At 40.2% G+C, this 21,724-nt stretch overlaps 1 protein-coding gene across 4 annotated transcripts in view; it reads right to left on the reverse strand.

The window, feature by feature from the left end:
- adarb1b (adenosine deaminase RNA specific B1b) overlaps positions 1-21,724 on the reverse strand; it is a 117,269-nt gene that overhangs the window by 87,744 nt on the left and 7,801 nt on the right. For 2 of the 4 annotated variants that reach the window (XM_074694363.1, XM_074694361.1), the window contains exon 2: positions 1,136-1,261. The exons of the other annotated variants lie outside the window; for them this stretch is intronic. The gene's annotated coding sequence lies outside the window, so the exon portion shown is untranslated. The remainder of the gene's footprint in view (positions 1-1,135; positions 1,262-21,724) is intronic. 4 annotated transcript variants of the gene reach the window in all.

Here is a 21,724-nt window from a genome sequence, read left to right on the forward strand (position 1 = left end):
TTTTTCTTACTACGCATGGGAATTACTTCACTGCTACACCATTTGTGCACAGACAATCAGGGATCTCTTGCCATCAGCAAGGCAGCATTTATTTTTAGATTGTTTACCCCAAATTTTTCCTGCTTTAGTGTCTGAACTCCAAAAATCTGTTCAACGGAGCCCCTTCTGTCTGAGTCCTGAGCATTTAGTTGCTCCCTCGCAGCCACAGTTTTTGTTTGTTGTCCTCGTTATATTTGAGGCACCATATGTGCACTCATTTTCATCCTCTGCCATAAAGTGGAGCTGAAAGCTAAGTCAATTTGGCGGATGTTTGAGAAGCTAAAAAAAGATTTCCAAAACAAGTCAATGAAAGTGTTTTAAGCTACTGGATGGAGACACTCAAACTGCGTTTGTTTGTCTGCTAATAAAATATGAATAAGAATAAAGGGGAAAGAGGGATTAAAAGAAGTGGAGCTAGGTAAGCTGCTTTTGGTCTGACATAAGCACCTTTGCAAATGAACTTCTTCTTTCTCATTACAAAAACCTTCAAAGTTCAGGAAGTAATAGGAAATAGCAGTGACAAAAAAAGATTTTCAGGACTAGCATAGGAATCCAGATAAGAAATGTCTGTCAACAACATTCAACAACTGTATTTAAGATAACTACTTACAAAGAGGCAGTGAGAGGCATTTGAAGGATGCAAATGCATGGAGGAAGCTGGTAAAAAGAGCAAACACATGCTATATCTATGTTTTGAATCCCTTTTTATCATGGCCAAAGGCTTTTGTAACCCAACATGCAATGATAAAATGCACCACTCCTCTAAGTGCCTTCAAAGTCCAGTCATCCATGTTTGAGATATCACTTGTGACACATGGACAAACAATGGAGAACACCCTTGGGCTAGCTGCTGTAATTGTAAAAAGAAAGACAGGACGTCGCATTGAGACAGCAATCAATCCCTACAGGTTCAATTGCAGCATGATCAATAGGATAACAAAGCAAACAAATGAGAAATTTAACAGTTACTTCTTTATTTCAACTTGAAAATACTGTTGTTATATTCTGGAAAAATACTGCAACAAAATAACTTTTAAGGAGAGGAAGAAAAAAAAAAAGAACCTCAAGTGACCGAGCCCTCAGAGGAAAAACTCACCACTGCAGCACTGAGCGTTTCTTTATTTACATCCAGTAACCAGACTCAAGGCGTGCTCTCCAGCTGCCGGGTTGTGACACAGGAACAACCCTTCAATAGCAATTACCATCAACAGGAGTCAGCGCCCTGCGAGCAAACACAAACATGATGATGAAATCAATTAATACCATTAGTAAAAGACACAGTACAGCCTTAGCCAGGAGACGATCATGTATAGAACTTTTGTACCTCAAAGCAACATTTCTGTTCTCAGCTACAGGAGAGGATGTTTAATCTGCCTGTGAAGTGTATCAATACTCTGTAGCTATTTGCATTAGGCTGCGGGGAATCCTGAGCCAAGTCTATAGGCTGTGTCTGGGTAAATGAGACTCTCAGAGGACTGTTTAAATGAAGCTGCACTCAGCTGCCAATTGTTTCTTGCTGAGCCATTACAAAGCAGCGCAGTTACGGCGGTTTTGCAGAGACAGAATACCAAATTGACTCTTTAGATGTACGCCCGAAACACAAATGTATGAACGTGCATTACCAGATAATAACTTAGGTGTTAAATTTTACTGAACATTGTGATAGCAAAGCAATGAAGCACTTTATTTTCCTTTGTCTGCTTCAGTCAAGCAATGCAAACCAGTGCCTTTCTATGTTAAGAAGTCTTAATTAATTCCACATCTTTAGTGTGTTTGGAATCGGACCATTAAACAAAATCAATGCAGAACTAACAGACTTACACAGAGTTCTTAGAGTAAAATGTTTTACTGCTCTCTTACACTTTAAAACAGACACCGTCTGAGGCTGAAGCTTTGTTATATCCAGACATTTTTGTGGTTTTTCATCTAGATTTGTCTACAGTGGAAGAGGTTGGACTTTCCATTCAGACATTCAAGAAGTGGTCTAAACATGTTCCTCCATTTTCCACATAAAATTAAACGTATCCTGTCTGGTTTACTTTAACTACTGCTGCTGTCTTTTTTTTAATGTATCCAGTGGCTTTTGTGTTATACTTAACGCAATGAAAGCAATTTTCCCATGACTTAAAGAACAGATTCAGCTTTTTATTTGATTTAAAGTCAAACTGAAGGCATTGATCATAAAAATAGGGAGGAAAAGGGTGCGCTACAGTCGCATGATGAAAAAGACAAAAAAGCAGGAAAGCTAAAAAGCGCTTCAATCCAGTTGGTCCTGTTTTCTTTGCAAAATAAGGGAATAAAAAACTTCAACAAATGCGATCCAAATTTGCTTCATACTTTCAGACTGACCACTGCAGCAAGTGAAGCAGCATCTGTGATTTAACATCTGGGAGAAGCAGGTGTGAAATTTGCCGCTCTGATGCTTCATCAGGCACACTTCGAGGGACAGACGGGCCGAGAGAAAGACAGCTAAGACAAAATTTAGCCTTCTTCACCTTCAAAACATACTGCCATATTTTAGCAAAACCTTGGGACGGATCAAAACCCTGCATACTAAAACTGAAAATTCAGAGATGTATGTAAAACACAGCAATGCACAACAGAGTTTACTTCCACTTCATCTCACAAACACTGGTGCTTCTGAATTTTCACAGTTTTCTGGGACATATTTCCACAGCTCAGTGGCAGAAATTATTCCTCCTTTTGGGGACACAAACTAATTCAGTCATTTATTAGCTCTTAATTAGCAGCGCTGCATACAAAATAACTGCACTGACGCTTTTCTTATTTACATCTTCAGTCCAAAAATACACAAATGAGCTGAAAACAAGTGGCAGCATGGAATATTACAGCCCCATCAGGGAGTCATGACTGCAGATTCCAGCCCCCTTCTTTCCCTCCTGACTGACAAGCTTTATTTCCTCGCAGCTTGTCCAGAAATATTTCTAGTATATGTCTTGCAAAAATAAAGTATTTGCATAAGGTCATAAAGACAACAGGAAGTCAATTATGACACAGCTTGTCCTGTTTATCATATAGATTGGAAGTTGGTGTTTCACCTAATTCAATGACAGAGTTAAACTCAATCTGAACCTGAACACACCATGACACATATTTAATGGCTCAGTTTACTAATCTATGAGAGTTCACAGAAAAGCAAGATCTTTTTTTGTTAAGGAAGTCTCAGGTATTGAAATGTCGACTCCACAAGACTGCTACACCACATGCCTGACATTTGTGGTGAGACCTCACAGAAGCTCATGTGATACAGCGTGACTGCAGAAGATAAACAGACGATGAATGATGTTTTTAGCCGTCGTCTTGGTGTGCGTTCTGTTACACGACAACAAAAACAAGAAAAAGTTTGAGTCAATAAGGTCACAAGCCACTCTTTTTTTTTTCTTCAACATTTCGCTTGTCTCTGGTTACAGCTTTGTTTAGTTTCAATGCGATGCTTGTTACACTTCCCAGTCTCGCATTGGTTTTCACACCGAAAGCTACACAAACTGGCTTCTGGTTTATATTTTAAAGTATTTTATTTGTTTATTTTTTTGTCTGAGGGAAAAAAAAACACCTGATTTATAAGCCAAAATTAATCATTGCTAGCACCTGATGGAAAAAAGTGTGGACGCTACCTGGACAACACATTATCAGGACCATCTGCCTGTACTAAGAATCTCACTAAAGCCACCAGAAACATCTTTGCTAGTAAGTGTGAGAAAGCACAAAACCATTGAAAATAAGACCAACACTTCATCAATGCATCACCGAGAGATGAGAGGTGTAAAAACAGGTTCTAATTCAACCCAATGAAACACAATTCATGAGAAAAAAGGTCTTGTGGATTCTTTTAATTATTCATCTTTTTATTTTGGCCTGGACCATCAAATATGGATATATTCCCACACAAACGTTTTTTTTTGTCCAATTGGGCCTATCAACCACATGAATGCGGCGATTTCACCCACATGAACAGAGATTTTTAAAAAAACGGATAAAAAAGTGAAGCAATAAAAAATTATCTGGTTGAGTGGATCCATGTAGCGGTGTTAAACAGAGCTGGTGTTGACGTGATGATGTCAAGCGCCTAGCAACAAGTCATTGTAGCAACCGTTGCTGATAACAAGAATGATGGCCGACATTTACTGCGTTATTTCTGTGTTCTTTGCACTTTAAGCCCTCGTTACAGCTCTACAAATGTATGTAATGTTGTTGATTATGTTGATGTTCATAAAGTAACAAGTCAACCTCATTGTCCGTCCACACAGATGACTCAATTATATTTGTTTTTTTCGCCATCTCCTTACTCCGTTGACTTCTTCTTTCTGTTTTTGACTCAGCATGCACATAACGTTCTTCTCCTATGGTTTTCAGATCTTGCTAACCTGTCACTTATCAGCCAGCCAGGCATTGCATGCTTCAGAGGAGATCATTTTTATTTTTGCCTCTTTGTATGGACAGAGATATTTCTGTGGTTTGGACAGAGATTTTTTTTTCTTAAACAAGGACACAAATATATGGTCAAAAAAAAATCCATATATGTGTGGTCCAGGCCTTAGGCTTTTGTCGCTCTCAAAACATTGATGTTAGTGCTAAACTTTGAAAGTTTCCTCAAGGACAAAAATCTCATGAGCACAAATGGACAGCCACACATCTCTGATTCATTGTTTGGCATAAAAATAATCAATCAGTGGGCTATAACCAGCTCTCTGATGATAGAGGACATATAACTGTCACTAAATAATCAATCAGGAGCTGTTGTCTGAGTTTATGATGGCTACACTAAAAGGGTCATGTGTAACACAGGAAGGAGGGGGTGCATTCATACAGATATACCCTCGCACACTTACACACAGGCCTAGTTCACCGGCTGACTAACCACAATCCCATTTATCTCTGCCACAGAGCAATCAGACGTCGGCGTCATAAATCATAAAAGCTGTCATCGTTGTCAGAGCTCAAGTTAGCTGCCCACAGACTACAAACCAGTGAAAGGAAAATTGATATTATAAGAGTCATTGAGCTGTTGGCATGAGTCAGAACTCAGGCAGCATCTCAGAGATAAATTTTTCATCCTCTGTGGTCTCCACACCAACACGGCGGAGCTGTGAACGACATGCCAGAGGTCTGCAGTGCAAACACGAGACTGAGCGTGTTGGCTGCATGGAAAAATCGAGATGTATTGATTGGTAATCTCCTTAAAATGTTAAGGCAAGAGTATAGCATTATGAATTTAATTTAAGAATAGCTCAATGTGCATCATTCATGCCAACGAACTGAAGGCTGCATGTAGCACACTTCCCCTGTCAGGCTTTATGTGTCTGCAGGCCATTTTTCACAGTGCAAAAGAGAAAGTTACTTTTTATAACTCGCAGTAGTACTGAATACGTGTCATTTTACTGCAGAAGTTTAGCATCCAGCTTGACCTTTGTTCATTTGCAACTGTCTGAAGCTTGTCCCTGGAAATGTCTTTGACCTGTATGATTTTATGTCAACATTTTTGACAAATACTTTTCAAAAGTAGAGGATTTGCACATGGATTAAGGATAAGGATTACAGGATTATTTGGGTGTTTCCTCCTGAAAGACTGCATGGTGTGTGCATCCAGACAACGGAAAAACAAATCCGTGGACTGCAAAGGCATACAGCAAATGTGGGTTTCCTTAAATCTCATCCTTTGTCTTTCCCACATTTCACTTTTCAGAACCACAAACGGTAGAGACGGAGGGGAAAGTAAGAGATCTTTTTTAATACACCTGCTCAACCGACTGACTTTGACATCTCTTTTTTCCAAGTGATGGTCACAAATCTGTTCTGAGCTTCACTCTTACATCAAAAACAGGCAGATGAAGAGATGCCCCTTCTTATTTAACAGCGCAGAAAAAAGGTACTGTGGCTTTTGTCTGTCAGAAGTGTCTCTTCAAATTAAGTAGTCAGAAGAGAGGGAAATATCCAACATGGCTGACAATGCATCTTACGAGTATGTTTTTATAGTTTTTGGCATTCAATCTTCCAAACCATCCATCTGACAAAAATTTCCATTAGGAATCTGTGGGCTGGATGTAGTTTAGCACGATCTGTCCTCTAGAATAGAATGAAGCCACAATCAAAGGACATGGAGGAGATGGCAAGAGAAAGATGAGTAAGGCCTGCTGGAGGCACAGGTTACACTGCTGCCCTTGACATGTACAGTAGGAGTCATCCTTCATGTTAAAAAGGTCACTGGCGTCTCAGCGGGTTCACACTGAGCAATACAGACAAGGTTAAATGGACAAGAAAGTTCAGTTTAACTGAACATTAAAGTTAAAGAGGATATAACTTCTAAATCAATAATTTAGGCTTCAGTGTGTTGTTCTCGAACAGATAGCAAAGCCCAGTGAGGATGATAAACCCACCTCTGAGTGCTTGTACTATGAGTCAACAAAAAATTTGATGAATGCCAAAGGAATTCTCCAGTAAAGTCTAATTCAGTGGGTGGTGGAAGCGTGCGTTCGGGCTTGCCAAGGAGCTCCAATGGTTCCCTCTAAATAAGGATACAGAAATTTCAAAAAGGATTAGCATTTAGAGGGAGAAAGACTGATAATCCATTTACAATGCTGTGCCAAAAAAGGAGAGGTGTTTGGTAACAGACAAAAACATTCCAAGGTTGCTGCGCAAATTCGTTACAAGACGACAGACTTCTACATGATCTGATGAACAGAAAGCACTTAAAATGAGCTTTCAGATGCTACTACATTAACTTCTCTGTTTTAAGTCAATATTTCTGACCTTCATTGGGACCACATGAGGGTTTAATTAGTGACTTCTCTTTAAAGTCTTCCTAATCTAATAAAATCTAAAGGTGAGAAGAACTGCAATTGAGAAAAAGTATGAATGATATTTAACACCCTCACATGCAAAAACAAACACTTATTAAAGGTCGGGGCCAGAAATATCCAAAGATTACTTTTTAATATGTAGTAGGAGTTTTAGCACTTTTAATGAAAATGGGCAAGGAGAAGAGTAAAGGTACAGTGCAGAGTGATAGTTAAGAAGTGATCAGGAATACTCTGTAGACACATCTATGGATGCATTTTAATCAGCACAACAGGAAAGAGCCTTTTTTAGCAAATCTGAGCAGGCCAAAGTGATACAAATGGCATTTGAGGAGGATGGTGATTGACGCACAACATTAAAACCTTTCTTATTCTTGTTTTGGGGATAAAGTCACACCAAAAGGTGCTGTTTTTCACAACTTATCCAAAGCATCTGTTGTGTCACTGACTAATACACAGCCCATTGCAGTTTCTGTGTACCATTTCACCTCTTATATCCTCACTGATATTAATTCTCCCCTTTTCTAATCTTCTGCAGCATTTATTTGGAGGCTAACCTATTTCTAATATGTGACACATATGCAGTGAGCAGTAAAGGACACACTCTTAGGAACTTGACATTCAATATGAGCAAGGGGATGAGCTTCATATCAGCTACAGACTAATTTCAAAATTCTGAAGGGATTACCTCAGCCCAGCTGACTCCAGACATTTGAGCATGCAGGGGACAGACTCCAGGAGCAGAGCAGGGCTGTGTCGTTCACAAGTTCCTTACTCTGATAGTTCAAATCAGAAAGGTTCAGGTGAATGTATTGGAAATAAAAGCTAGATGAAGAACACACCTCAAATAAAGCTTTTTTGCCCCTAAACTGAATGTGGCAACAAGCCCAAGGTTAGTGTCTCTAATAGCTTGCAAATATGAAGGTATATAATGTGTTTCTGTTTGAATTTAATTGACATTCACAGTGGCTTTTTCACCAAATACTTGCAAGTTCATAAAGCCGGGGGAGATGACACTGCATCAAGGGCACTCTATAATCAAATTAAAAGCCTATGAAAATGTCATTTTCTGTTTTTTCAGACTTCAAAAGGCAAGTGGCCTTCACTCACGGAGTGGCTGGGGCTCATATGTTCTGTTTAATTAAATCTGTAAGTTTTAATGAGCCTCTAAAACCGTTCGTGACAAGACCATGTGAATTAGTGCATACAAGACACATGCTTGGTATGAAGCACCAGTACAGAATCAGATCTGATCTGTTTGATACACATATGTCTGCTCTATGTCTGGGGCTGGCATAATCTGCTGTAAATTTTCATTACTTGGCTCGAATAACAATGGAATCAGTATTGCATTCAGCTCAACTTTCTAAATTGGTTTTGTGAGAACAAACCCCTGTAAATTCCAACTCGTCACACAGACCCCAGACGGTTCATGTTGGGATATTCATCCCGTCTCGTTCATGACATCTAAACCTCGGAGATGGAATAGTGGGGCGAAGCTGTTCTGCCTTTAATCTGCTGTAGGAGGCAGTGACAAAGGCTTACTGGGGGGAGGAAGACGGTGGAGAGATGTAGCTGCAGAGCTGGCAGCTCAGAAGAGCTGTGTGTGTGTATGTGTGCATGTCTGAGTTTGAGTGTATATGGAGCACATGCTGTGTTTACATGCTGCGCCTCTCATGTTTCTGCATCACCATATTACAAACTGAAATCACACTGAGACACCAGAAAGAGTTCAATGCGTTCAGTGTTGAAGTTTGTAATCATAGAGATGACAGAACTTTTTTCAGGCTCTGCAATGTGATTGAACTTTTATGTTAGCTCACTGTTCTAATGTTCAAGTGCATATCATGTTCTGCAAAAGACTTCAGAGGATTTTTCTTTTTTTTTTTTTTTTTTTTAGTAGCAGGTGTTTGATGTTCAGGTAAGATGACCCAGGCTCAAATTGGATGTATGAACCTGTAATAAAACACATTTACGCAGGGTGACTCAATGTCTCCTGTGATAGGTTCTGAAAAAGCTCCAGGCTTCTAATTTGTGTTTGCTTTGGTGCATAAATACACACTCTGCTCCTCTTAAAAAGAGACATAAATGAAGGAACGCTGTTTGGTTCATTTTGAAGAGGAAAATGTGATCTCCTGCTCCTCATTCTTGATCTTCAATCAGCATAAAAAAAGAATCTGAAAAAGTAAAATGGGATAGGAAGTAAAAGAAAAGGGAACATCATATTAAATATTGACAATGACTTTTGCAAGCTCTTATCCTTTTACAATGTAATCTTTATCAAAAGCCGTGTGTGACAATGAGAGGGGATTTCCCTCTGCTGGGGTTGGTAAATCTAATAATACCATGATTATCTTTTGGTATAATTCATTGTGTTTAAAGTGACACAATCTTTGTCAGTTTAGTGTTGCATAGAAAAACCAAACAGGCATTCAGATTTTCAAGTCTGTGTAGCGAGCAAGACATAGAGTGAATGACGGCAAAATCAGAGAAGCAGCAGCAGCAGGGACCAAACCTAAAAAGATTGGTTTGATGCAAAGACACAGCAAAATATAGGTGGAAAGATAATTAAAGCATCTCATCTTTATACTTTAAGTATCAATACTGCAACAACCCATGATGATGTATCACATAGGTCAGTGTTCTCCTTTTGGTTTCAATTTGACACTTTTATATTTTGCTTTTACACCATAAAAAAAAGTTGTCAGCAGCCCAGTTTGCTCCAAGAAGCAGTTATCACTCAGCACAAGATTCCAAGTTTGTCACTGAGCCAGGACAAAAACAGTGGCTTTGAGCAAAACTCAACAACAAAGTGTGGTAAAAGGTTAAATCTGGTCTTTATTCCACAGATGTTGGTCTAGTTTGCTAAATCTGTTTTCACTCAGCAGGGCCAGAAGCCTTCCCAAATGTAACAACAGCACTACCGCAACCCATTTTAGTTTACTACATGAATGCTCGCATTAAGTAAGTCGCCTTTGGACGTGTTGACTGCTTCCACTCGTCTGGAGCCCTCTGGAATGAATCACAACTGACCTCAAAAGAAGCTTGTTTTGTAGTTTTTTTTTACACGCTAATATTAAACAGCAATGAAACAATAAAAGTATACCAGCTTTAAAGCCGGCAGGCTGATTGAACATGTGCCTTTCAGCATTAACAGCCAGAAAGTTCAGCATGTGCAGCTTCAATAAAAGCAGGAAAGCATTTGATCTCTGCTGTTTGCATCACAGTGTTTGAAAAGTGAACAGAAAAATCACAATGGATGAAAGTCCTCCTCTCGCAGACAACATCGAGAGAAGTTTCTAACTGAGAGTGTTATCAGTTGCTCTGAACACTGCGGTTTGATTTAAAAAAGAACAACATTTTGTGATTTTACAAGTTAGAGCAACATCAAACTCAGCTTTCAGCTTAAATCAGTCTCATTTTTAAAAGAGGAACACACCCAGTCTACTTGAGTCTTAGCGTGTCAAATCAACTCACTGTACTTTTTGAGATTGATTTTTAAACTTTATATTTAGAAGTTTTAAGAGCTCACAAGTTCTCAACTTCCCGCTAAAGGGGGTCAGAGACTGTTTTGTTTCAGGAACTGCTTTATTCATCTTCTTTGAGTGTAATAACCTGTTCAGATAATTTGGAAAGGGAGTAAACCCCCACAGATAGTTTGGTTTCCACTAAAACCTTTTAACCACACACTGAAGAAATCCTGACCTCAATACAAGCTCAGCACCTGCAAAACGGCTGAGCTAACATTAGTGGCTGTGTGGCTTGCAATCCTCGAAGCAAAAGGGAAGAGACCCATTTTTCTGTCCTGTTATTTCAACACTTTTAATGACCAGCTTGTTTTGCTTTTAATTACACCCTGGGGTGTCATCAAATGAAGTAAACTTTCCCCAAAAAATAAAGGAACTCCAGCATACAGTAGCTTAAAGAGAGATGATAAACACTGGAAACTGACATCTCTCCGTACAGGGCGTTAAATGCTCCTGTTCTAAAGCAAGGCAAAGAATCACTTATGAATCACTTTCATTTTGAATTTCAGGAAATTTCAGGAAGTTTCAGGACAGCCTGCTCCTGAAATTTGCTAAAATGTGAATCATTAAAGAACAAAACAGAGTAACAACAATGTGTTTTTGTTTGGACTTCTGTGGTAAAAGTATTGACACACTGGCTAACTAAAATTGATTTAGTTTGAATAGAATCCCCTGCAATATTTCCCTATCACATCAGTGCTTTATTTCCTCACTCTCCACAACTACATGGAGGATGGTGAGCTTTCATTTGGCCAAAGGAGAAGAAGTAGAAAGTTGCAGAGAACCAAAAGAAGACAGTGGGATGTTAGACAGTGGTTAAAAAAGGAGCAAAAAAAAAAAAACAGGAGATGGTTTTTAACTTAGCCTATAGTCCAAAAAATATGATGTCTATGGGAAAATGCTTCAAACTGCAATTCTCTGAGAGTCCGCTTGAAGCAGGCTGCAAAAACACTGGAAACTACATGCACACTGTGCCAAAAAAGGGATTTTTACTGCAAATAAAAATATGTTCACAGCCTGGTACGCTGACTTCTGCATTTCAAATACGCCCCCCTGCAACAGTGGGCTTTAATATTCCATATCAGAAACAAATGCCTCTATTTATATACAGTCAATAGCCACAACCAAAAGATTTTTTTAAAAAAAAGAGAGAAAGGGCTTTTTCAGCTCTTTCTCTGCAATCGTGAGACAAGAGTAAAGTTGGAGGATGCACTCCAGTCTGCAAAGCCTGCTTCACACGTGCGATACTTGGACTTCACAGTCCTACGTGGTAATCACTGCCCACTTTGTTGACAACAAGTTGGAAAAGCATTCCCAAGCTGGCGTGTTGCCTACGACTTACATCTGTGCTCATATGGCAGAAGGCTATGGAGGAGTGGAAGCTGACTGAAAAAGATCAAGCTGTAGTTATCGTCATCTCTATGAATACAATTACGCTTATTTACACTCATTTTACAGTTGTTGTTTTGTAACTTAGAGACTAAAAACATGAGAATGATTTCATCTCAGTAAAGAAAAGCAAACTGAAGTTTAAAAAAAAGTAAAAACTCCACCAATTTGTGTTGGGCATTTTGTATACTTTAATTAATCAAATACCTCATGACTGTTTACACAGGAACCAAAAATTCACCCTTATTGATAAGGACTGATTATTGCAATAAAATAAATAAAAAAAAACATCTTTGTTCTTTCACTAATCCCTTCATCTTTCCATCATTCAGCTTTTTGTTACTTATTCCTGTGGCACACTGTCTTCCCCCTTCACCACACACCTTGTGGGTAAGATTATACAACACTCAGTTTAAACTCTGCAGAAACAGACACTCTCCAGCATCGGGCATATGCATCAGCTGACCCGGCAACATGACAGGGAAGAAGACTCCAGACTGGGAAGGTCAAGCTAGAGGACAAGGAGACAGATCGGGGAGCATCACAAATAGAGCAGCACAAGGGCAACAGGCACAGAGACTGACGGCAAAAGACGGAGGAGCAAGTTCAAGAGGGGGGATGAATCAACAAAACTGTGCTGTCAGCATCCCCAGGGCCAGCAGGGAGCTTTAAGTGAGTTGACGTCGGCCGCTGAGTCTCTCCTCCCTTCCATTTCTCCCTTTGTCTTCCTCTCTCTCATCCATATGGCAGATTCCACCTCCTCCCCTCCCCCTTCTGCCCTGCTACACACTCTATTGAAACCGGCTCACTCTCCCTCCCACACACACACTTACACACAAACCCACGCTTGCTTGCACAAGCTTCCCACATCTTCACAGCCGTGTCTTATTTACGGTTCGATTACGGCCGGCCGCCCTACGGGATGGACGTTGTCGCCCGCCTCCTCTCTGCCTCATGCACAGATGTTGTCGTAATGATTAGGGGAAAACCTGTTTTGTCCGCTTGGGTCACAGACACTTGCGTGGGGAAAGGGAGCTGCAGCATCATCACAGTAATGGTGTAGGAAGACAAAAAGAGTCAGTCTGACATGCATGTTTGACCTCTGACAATCACAGCTATTTATCTTCAAGACACTGAGGCCGTTTTGGAGGTTTATACACACAAGGAAGCACCACGAGAAGCTACTGTAAATATCCCTGTGCAAAGCATAAGTCAAGACTAGAGGACTCTGCAGCAAACGCACACACACACTCTCTTCCTCAGAACAAGGTAATAAAGTGTGCGCCAATGATTGAACAGAACCCCTGGGAGGCACAACACAGCACTATCCCTGCTATGGAGGTGAGTAATAGGACTGCTACATCTTTCTTCCAAAAAGCACGAGCGCTGCCTGCCTGCTGACGCATCCCAGCCAAGTCTGCAACACCCAGCTCTGCAGCTCGCAGCAAACTGTGGGGACACAAAGCTCCTCAGTGGGATACAAACACCTCCTTCATCTGGACTGAGGAACGTAGCAGCTAGCCTAGCTGCTACGTTCAGGTTCAGGTTTTTTTTAGTGAATATTAAGAGACTGTAATACGGCACAGACTGTGTGTACTACCAGGGCAGTGATTGAGAATATGGAGCAACCTTTTTCAAGTCATTAAATTCATATTGGAAACATACAAAAAAGGTCTTATATCTTTGTTTAGATTCACCAAAGTTTATATGCACATTCCTGATCACAACTGAGCTCAACTGCCAAGCCGATAGCTCAGAGGATGGCAAAAACAGATGGTAACAGATAGAGAGCTACGCAGCCAAACAGAAACTGCATGTTGTGTGGACTTTGGTGAACACAATGGAAAACATCACGCAGAATAATAATCTAATGCTTTTCCCTGCAGAGACCTCTGCTGACAGACAGCATATCTGGTTGTGGTTGTTTTGAAAGTATGGAAGTTCAAAAGCTGAACGACCCTTTGTACATGAGAGGTAAACAGGCAGGGTCACATTGCTGTTAACAGGAAGTGTAAAGTGGCTGGCAGTCAAATCACACAAACAGCTTTGTGTTTCACAGGGAGGGGAACAAGTTCCAACAAAAGCTGCTCACAGCAAAGCACGAAAACAGAACACCCTACAAACCAAGTGGCATCCATTTCTTTACTTTAGGTGAACCTTTCCTCTCTGAAGTGTAGCATAACAATCATGTCACATTCAAAGCTTCTACTGTTTTGAACTCTTTTCTCCCCAGACTAAACCACACAAACAACAGAGAGACTTTAACATAATCACTCTGCCATGTCTCTAACCCCGTCTCACTTAAGAAATGCCTCTTTACTTTTTCCACTGAAGCCATTGTACACCACTTGAGACAACTGGATGTCCAAACTGTAAAGAAAAGTCATTAAAATGGAATTGTCCAGTGAGGCAGCCATCTGCCCTGCTAATCCCAAACAAACCAGAGTGTTACTGGAAGTGTTGTTCCCAGACTCTCAAATGGCCCTTACTGTTACACAGCCATTTAAAGGCAGCACAACACTTCTTGTGCATGTGTGAGTGTCATTGTTTGGACCCTGTCTGCCAAAAAGAACTCACTTTTGCAAGACTATGTAGGTCACAGCTCAGTTCAATTATATGAACTAATTGGAAGACAATTGAGCCTGTAATTGCATGTCGTCTGAGGTGAATACTGCTCTAGTCAACAGGAATTTGAAATATTAGTTAAACTTCTCTTTGAGAATAAAAAAGCCTGGTTACTGAAAACTGGTAATAACCTCAAACCAGTTCTAAATCTTGCAGATAAATAAGAGACATGCATTGGAGTTTGGTTACTAACAGACAATTGTCATGATTTTTGAATTATTGAATACTGATAACTCTTGTAATAAAAATACAAGGTTCATGCAATTAAAATCTCAATGAATTTTACTTTCATCATTTCAAGCACCCCTGCATTCTCTATTGCTTTGTCAAGACCTATGGTTGACTATGGCAACAGGATCAGGTGAAACAGAAGAAAATAGAGGGATGTCATTGTGCAGCAACAAGATTTGTGGTGAAGAGGTTACACAAAATGCATCCCCTATGTTATTAATCTTTTGTAATCTAATGTGTTCTTTTTTCTAGTTTGTGTAAATAGATTTGGTTTTTTATTTTTCTTGATCTATCCTAGTAGGAGTTATAAGCCCGGTTTCCACCAAGCGGTTTAGTTCAGTACATCTCGGCATGCATTGTACGGTGTTTCCAATGACTAATCCTGGGACAGACCCCCAAAATAACAGAGACGAGCCATCCCACTTTTTGGCACCCTTCCGTAGGGGTGCCAGACTAAACTGATCCGATCTCCGAAGGTGGAGCCACAACACTGCAGACCGTTGATTGGTCGAAAGAATCGTTACTTACTGTGCCACAGCGACTGCATTTCTCCTGGCGGCACACAGACTCCTCTGACACAAAGTTTGATTGCGCTTTGTATCAAAGAGCCACATGCCAATCACAAAGAGGACGAAATGCTGGAGGTCTTCTATCGTTGCTCTTTGTTTACTGTGTCGCATTTTTCTTCTTCGTTGGATTAGCAGGGTACACTGTGTCGTGCTGCTATGGCGTCAGGCTAGCAAATGTGTTACTGATCCGGCTGTCGGCATCCAGCTTACACACCGCATGGTTGACTTTGGAAGTGCAAACAGGACCAAACTTAACCGGGCCAACCCGTACCAAACTGTACTGATCTGAACTGCTTGGTGGAAATGGGGCTTAAAGCCTTGTGTATGACATCAATTTCATAACACCTCCAAGTCTGCTCCTCTCATTGGTTTTCTCAACTACTCCATCAGAGGCAGTCTGACAAGGAATTGAAAATATAGAACATGTCTTGTATTTATAGATCTGTGAGGCTAAGTTGCAATCAGAAAAATGGTTTTAATGTCACCACCTGCTTAAGGACAATAAATGCTTACAAGGAGCCCCACATCAGATCACATCCCCCATCCACTAGGAGGATGTCTATTATTGCTAGCATTGGTGAGTCAAGTAAACTTGCCAGTACTGGACTCTCTGAAAAAAAAGTGTGCTAAATTATACTTCAAATTCTGGCTATCAGGTAAAATGCCAGTGTTTCTTACTGCCAGCTAAAGCTTTTAAACATCAATGAAAAGACCACGCACTCAAGTTCAGTTTAATATTCACTAATCCTCTCCAGGACACTAATATTTTCATTTAGGAAAAACAACAGCTTTGTGAAAAGACACACAAAGGGTACGCTCGCAGGCTTGATTACACAGGCTTTTGCAACCCAAGGTGTGGATGGAAATGTAAGCCTCTTAAAAGAGAAAAATGCCACTAATGAAAGTTCCTCACTATGCGGCGCACATTTGAGAGTAAGTGAAAGATTTGGGAGATGGTGCTAAAAACTCACACCTGCCTCTAGTGGAGCTGAACAGCCTAATTTAAGCACATCTTTCATCACCACTTAGTCTGTGTGAGAGAGAAAGAGTGCTGCCTGCAGAGAAAATTTCACAACCCTGGGAATAAAACTGAGGATGTGCGTCTGTGGGTGTGCGCGTTTGTCCATGGAGATGTCTCTCAGGCATACAAACGGTTGAAAAACTGACAGTAGAAAATACCCAAAGTGACACTACAGAAGCCTCCTGATGGAGATGAAACACGGAGGATTCATCCAACTCACAAATAATACCAAGATTTGATTTCAGCTTGCATGGAGAGGCTCTAACACGAAGAGTGGAAATATAAAGAACTATCATGGTGAAGTCTCATTTGACTGCACTGGGTGAACTTTGATGTGATCCTACTAGTGACACTCTTGTCACATAAACAGTCCAAGGCTGAGAGTGAGAGCTGGAGTGACATCGCAAGTCACCTCACTCAAAACTACTCAACAGCGAGGCCTCAGAGGGAGACTCACACTGTAATTAAAAGTTTACAAAGAGTCTACTTTTATTTTGAAGAGGACATAAAGACAGCAGAGTCCCACACTTTCTGCAAACATGCAATGACGGCGCTATAAATACAGTGAGATAAACATTTGAACAGTAGGGTATACTGTATATTTATGGCTTTGGTGCTGGATGCTGCTTCTACAAACATCTACACAGAACTGAATAAATAACAAGCTCTGCTCTTCCAAATACAACAGATGTGAAAAAGGCGTACAGATAGATGAATGTGCTCTCTATGTGCTGAAAAACTAACAGAACAGTAGCCTTACAATTCATGGAATTTATATGTAAAATCTTAAGAAATCATCAATTATGATGCAATCATGATATACTGCACCTACGTTGTGCACAAGTTTTACTTTTTGAATTGAAAGACTGAAAAAAATTAGCTTTATAACAATGTTCATTTTTTAAGGTGCTCCTGTATTACCAGCTCTTCATGTGTGATTTCAGCACCAGCATGACTGTTCTTCTTTTTCCACAACATGTTACGGCACCTTGCCGTCAGGCGCTGGACATCAGCCAATCAGCTGTGTTGTTCAAAGCTTGTTCTCTATTGACTTTCCATTTCTTCAACTTGGTAAATGATGAAATGTTAAATGTGCTACATGGTGTCAGCCACTAAAGTTCAACACCTAAGAATTGTTGTTGTTCAAGGAAGCCTTAAGGTCATAAATCTGTGGTTGGTCTAGCCACTTTTATGTATCTATTTATCTGATCTGTCATTAGGAGGGAACAAACTGTCATTGACAGGAAATGGAGGAAAAATGACAAAAGAATCAAACCTTGACAGCAGTTCTTAGTCATAAAATCAATGTTAGTTTAGCTTATTGTGACACAAGCTTCATTGTTTTTGTCAAAAATACATAAATATTGTGTTATGAGGCAACATTTTTCAAACTCTGATGGAATGATCGCTAATCACCAGCAACTTGAGGCACACGGGGACAGAAAACAGGGAACATTCCACTGTAGCCTACATGGATTTTCCATCACTGTGAAAACAATACTCACTATCTCATGCAGGCTGTGCACCGACAGGAATTCAACTGACTCCAACACTTGTCATTAGTATTCCCAAAATACATAAACGTTAGATGTGCAGCATTGTGGGAAGCAAGTCTTGTATAAATGGATGCCATATTTTGAGTGCTCACAGTGGGAGATCCCAACGCTGCTCGCCTTTGACTGGTAGTGGAGTTTTGTGCTTGTAAAGCCTGAATGAAAACTTGAAAGCCTCCTTGGTGACCAATTATACAGAGCACTTGATCAAAGGATTCCCATAAACCTGGTGTGTTTTGACAACAGTTTCGGAAAAACATATGGTACAGCACCTCTCCTGCATCAGTGCAGAGGTTCCTGTACAAGCGCTGACACAAGTTGCCCAGGGGTAGAACAAATCCTGACCTGTTTTATGGAAACAAGGGGTTCAAATTAAAATGTTCCCACTGAGTGAGCAAAGTACACAAATATGCCACCCTGGGCCAGCAGCACCTGCTACGCTCTGTGCCCTGCAAACACCCCCCCCACCCCACCCCATCAATTCTCTGAAGCGTGTTTAGATCTGAAGTAACGTCTCTATCAGTTCCCGGAATACCTGAGCTGACAGAAAAACATAACCTACTAATCTACCACCAGCTATTTAGCTACAACTGAATGACTGCTTTTATTTAAGGTGTGCCACCAAGTACTATCTCTAACGGAAGCTATTGTTTCTCTACCTTTGGGGTTGTTAAAAGCCCCATTCTCAAATGACACATCGCCTGAGTTCACATCCACAGTTTTCACCCACAGTGTGGAGAAATTTGGATGTTAGGAGCTCTGTGCTGCTCTTAATTGGATTTACACCCCTGCAGTCACCACAATCATTGCTGAACTAAAAGTTGCATTTGCTAAACAGATCTGTCAGCCTGAATCGTTAAAAGCTTCTTTTTACTCTTGTTGCAGAGTGCCTGCTTATTTAATTCTAACAGTAAGTCCTAGAACATTATATTACAATTCTAGCACAGCTGGGTGTAGGGATCCATGAGTGACCTGAAATAACTTCTGGCTAATTTGGTATGAAAAAAAAGAAAAAGGAGACTGATTTTGTTCATAGGTAAATAAAAAATGAAAAAGGCATTTCCCTCTATTACACATAAACATACTTGTAAGGACTTCTTGATTGGCTTCATGATATCACCTAAGCAACCCTGTGCCTTTTAAAGACACTTTGACCATTTTTTTTCAAAGCACACAAAAGATTGGTTATAACTTACAGTATTAAACTATTACTCAACTTTAAATCTTTATACACTGGTCAAAATAAAGGTCAAACTGATTTTCAATTGCTTTACCCAGTACAGCAATTTGCCATCACAGAGGGGAAACAGGCATGAAAAGGCAGCGCGACAAGGCTTAAAAAAAAGATAGGCTGCCATAGCTGACAGATTTCCATCAGCGCTTTTCTTTGGCCCAAACATACATGCATCATATTGTAACTGAATTCACTTCTGCAGATACTCTTATGTACATTTGAAGGACTTTAAGAAAGAATTAAAGGAGTTTTTCAAACCCATAACAAACACAACATTAATCAATTTAAAATATAGAGGGAGAAAGAAAAGGTTGTACTGGTGTTGCTCATTCCTGAAACCTCATAGTCATTAGAACAAAGGAGGCTATGAGCTGGAAAGGCTGTCCTTTGTAAAGGGCATCAGGCCAGAAAGTTCTGTGGTTAATTGAGGACATCTATCTCGGACTGCTGAGGCTTGACTCCTCGTCACCTCTTGTCACTCCTGAACAGATCAAAACAATCTATTGGCTAAATCTAGGCGTGATTAACCCTTTCAAACAGTAGCGAGCATCCCAGGACAGCACACTAAAAGGTACTCCCTTCCTCCTAATCTTACCCCTCCTTTTCCTTCTATATATAGACATATCACTGAGGTTTTTTTTCAGGGCTCCACAGAATATGGAGGAAGAGAGGGAAATGGAGAAGGTTGATGAATAAGAAAAAAAGAAGAGCAAGCAGAGGAGAGGGATGGCACTTCATTCAAAAGTTGAAAGTACAACCGCTTGTTCATACGCTGAGGTATACTGCCAGACTTTACCTTCTGTAAATGCATAAGACCAAAGAGCAAAGAAGAGCTTATAAAATAAGAAAAGGGTGTTTTCACAGCTACTCCATGTGGCCTGCATTATTGATGGGCTTAGCTTAATCCCCTGTGAATACATGTACAGCCACATCATAACACAATCCATGTTTTTTTGCGATGATACACACACAGTGAGCTGCTATGGCGGCAACCTTTATGTGGATGTCTGTTCTCGTGCATATGTTCACAAAGCCAGTCGGAGACACTGTTCAAACCACACAGAGCCTATACTCTGTGACATGGCAGCCCACTATAGTGATGCCCTGGGGCAGAGTAGCTCTTTCTCCAGTAACCTACAGATCTACTGAAAGTGCATGTAAAGGCAGTGACAGGTGCACTTCTGTCTGAAGTTAAAGTACATCTGGGAGGAACAAGGAGCATGAATACAGCAGGGGTGTCCTCCCACTGCTTCGGAGGGATGTTTGCATGCATAGCTTTCTAAGCTTTAAAGTTTATGGATTGCGTGAAAGCAGAAGTACTTCTAGAAAGCTGAGAACTCATGGCATGTTCATGTATGAAGTGTGCATGGGGCAAAAACACTTTGAAACTAAACCTTGATTTAGGTTTTTATCAGTTAATTCCTAAGTGGTGACCCTTTTCTCACAAATTTTGCTTTTATTTTTCCTTTTCAGCGGATTTTAGTTATTGGCTTTAGTTATTATTAAGCTGCTTTATTCACATTAAGTGAATCTCACACAGCTTCAGGGCTTACTATGCAAAAAATAATAATTAGTGAAGATGTGAAAGCTAAAAATATTAGCTTGGGACAATAAGAGCAACAATAATCAGAGATCTCTGTAGGTCTAATTATGTTTTCATTATTTTTGTGTGTCCCCTGTGGGTTCAGCTAATAACCACAAAGTTGAATAACTTCATCTCAATGGTTTCTGCAACAGCCCCTGAAACTGGACCTATTACTGTAGAGAGGAAGGCCTGTCCTATTAGAGGCAAAGGTTCAGTTGAACCAGCCTACCAGTGCTGATGATGTATGCATGTGGTTGTTGTGAAAAAAAAAAAAAAAAAAAGTGGAGAATTAAACTGAGATGAAAAGGTCAACCATAAAGATCAACCCTTTGTCACCAACATCCGACAAACTTTTAAGTCCCAATATCAGGATGAACTTGGTACATCTCTAAAATTCATCCTCCAGTTTCCTGCCACCGTGCTGCTCCAAAGCATTTTTATGTGATCTCAAGTCACGAGAAAGAAGCATGTGCAAAACACGTGCCAACAGGATATAGTTGAAATGAGTGTTACCTCGGCTGTTTAATCAGAAAGCAAAAAGAATCCTCCACCCCTTTTTTTCCAATCAACATTCCAATTGGATCAACAGTAAATTCTCACCAACATACGAGGTCAATTTTTCCATTTCTTATCTGAGTAAAAGTGTTCACCTTAAATGACTTATTGATTTTGGAATTCAGACAGCACAATATATTGCATTTTTATCATCATGGCAACATGAGCATTCCTAATAAGCACACAGAAGAACCCTGATTTTTTCACTGTGAATAAATCAATGATTAAAAAAAATTAGCATCTACAAATAAATGAATCAATGATAAAATAATTAATACAAAGTAAATAATCAATGTTTTCTCACTCAGCGTATATTTTGTCTATCTGATGGTTCATGCTTTCATCCATCCATGATCTACCACTTTTCCCTTTCGGGCTCTCAGGGGGGTTACAGCCTATCCCATCTGTCATTGGGCTAACATGCAGAGACAGCCAACCATTCTTGGATGCACCTAAGGGCAATTTGGAGTGACCAATCAACCTGACGAGCATGTTTTTGGACTGTGGGGGGAGCAGGAAATCCCACGCATGCACAGGAGGAACATGCAAATTTAACACATAAAAGCTCCCGTAGGGGATGG

Source organism: Halichoeres trimaculatus, unplaced genomic scaffold, assembly GCF_033239565.1.
Source record: "Halichoeres trimaculatus isolate MK-OKI-2021-1 unplaced genomic scaffold, fHalTri1.1 fHalTri1_scaffold_19, whole genome shotgun sequence".
Lineage (NCBI taxonomy): Eukaryota > Metazoa > Chordata > Actinopteri > Labriformes > Labridae > Halichoeres > Halichoeres trimaculatus.